We start from the raw sequence: 2,036 nt of genomic DNA, 5'->3' as shown, positions 1-2,036 counted from the left end.
TTCCGCGGCGGAGACGAGCCTCTCTGGGGCCCGGGAGGTCGGCCCTGGGTCGACCTGGCGCCGGGGCTCGGGCTCCGGAAGTCCGTATGAGGTTTTTGAAACGGGCCTTGCCCGGGCCTTCGCTCCAGGAGGGCGGACACTTTCGGCGGTTGCCCCCGGTGGCTGGGCCGGGTGCCGCATCTACAATATTGCCAGGAAAGGTTCGCGGAGATTTTCGGGGACACGGATTTCGGGACCCTGGATGCCCATCTTGGGTTCCAGGAGGTCGGACGGAGGAACCTCCGGGGCCGGACCGTGCTGCAGGAGGGGGTCAAAACCGAGTTTGGCTCCAAGTCGACTGGAGCCCCGGCCCGGGGGGCGGGCCGGGCGGGCAGGCCGGGCGAGAGTTCCAGGAACCCGGCCGCGATTCCGGCTTCGACCCGGTCGACTGCACGGCGGGCGTGCAGGCCGGGGGGCGACTCGCAGGGGCCCTTCCACGCTGCGGGGCCCAGCGGTTGGAGCCCGGCTACCCCGGCGAGGGGCGGAAGAACCTGCACGGCGCGGCGGGAGAACCCGGCATGCTTCCGCGGGGCAGGCCGGGCAGGAGTTCCAGGAGCCCGGCCACGATTCCTACTTCTCCCCGGTGCCCTGCGCGGAGGCCGGGCGGGCCCGGGGGCCTTCGGCGCGGGCATCAGGCGGCTTCCGCGGCGGAGACGTGCCTCTCTGGGGCCCGGGAGGTCGGCCCTGGGTCGACCTGGCGCCCGGGCTCGCGCTCCGGAAGTCCGTATGAGGTTTTTCAAACGGGCCTTGCCCGGGCCTTCGCTCCAGGAGGGCGGACACTTTCGGCGGTTGGCCCCGGTGGCTGGGCCGGGTGCCGCATCTACAATATTGCCAAGAAAGGTTCGCGGAGATTTTGGGGGACTCGGTTTTCAGGACCCTAAATGCCCATGTTCGGTTCCAGAAAGTCGGTCAGAGGAACCTCCGGGGCAAAAGAACCGTGCCGCGCTGCCTTGTCAACCGAGCGTGGAGGCAGCGTGCCCCGATCCGGCGGGCCTGGCCGTGCGAGAGTTCCAGGCTCTGGCCCGCGATTCCGGCTCCCGCCCCCCCCCCCGGTGATGGGCTCGGAGGTCGGGCAGGCAGCGGTGCTTGCTTCCCCAGGAGTGGCGGGGCTCTCCTGACGGGGAACCGGGAGGACCTGGTGTCCGCCGTGGGACTTGGAAAACTTCTGCTCGGTTGCGTTGGGAGCGGTTAACGTGGGAGCTCCGGCCGGGAGCGGCCCGGCGGGCCAGGCCGGGGGAGAGTTCCAGGAGACCGGCCACCGCTCCGGTTTCGCCCCGGTGACCTGCCGCCCTCCCTTACGGCGTTCAGGGCAAGCCGGGGGCGCTTCCTCGGGAGCGGCGGGCTTCTCCTGCCAGAGAGCCGTGTTGACCTGGTGTCCGGCGTGGGACTTAGAAAAAAATTTCGCTGCTGGGGGGCGAGCGGTTGACCTGGGCCCGCCGGAGAGGCCTGGAAGTCCGTATGAGGTTTTTGAAATGGGCTTTGTCCGACCCTTCGATCCAGGAGGGCGGACACTTTTGGTGGTTTGCCCCGGTGGCTGGGCCGGGTGCCACATCTACAATATTGCCAAGAAAGGTTCGCGGAGATTTTCGGGGACACGTTTTTCAGGACCCTAAATGCCCATCTTCGGTTCCAGAAGGTCGGTCGGAGGAACCTCCGGGGCAAAAGAACCGTGCTGCTGCACCCGCGGGTCAAAGACGAGTCGTGTGCCCCGCTGCCGAGAGGGGGATGGCGGACACTTTGCGGTGTGAGCTCCCGGTCCGAGTCCGGTTGTCACGCCTGGCCCGAAGCCCCCGGGCCCTGGCTCCGGGCCGTGCCCCGGGCGCCGCTGCTGCGCATCGCTCGCCACGCCACGTGGCACCCCTTTGGGAGGGCCCCTCGCGGGCCGGCGGTCCGCCGCCGGTGTTCAGGTGAGGCGGTTACCTCCCCCCCCACTTCTCTTTTCCTCTCTCCGGATCGATGTGGCGACTGCGGTCACGTCGGGGAGGGCCCTTAGCGGG

This window comes from Alligator mississippiensis, unplaced genomic scaffold (genome assembly GCF_030867095.1).
Source record: "Alligator mississippiensis isolate rAllMis1 unplaced genomic scaffold, rAllMis1 scaffold_19, whole genome shotgun sequence".
Lineage (NCBI taxonomy): Eukaryota > Metazoa > Chordata > Crocodylia > Alligatoridae > Alligator > Alligator mississippiensis.
The sequence above is the reverse complement of the archived record's forward strand: the minus strand, read 5'-3'. Positions refer to the sequence as shown.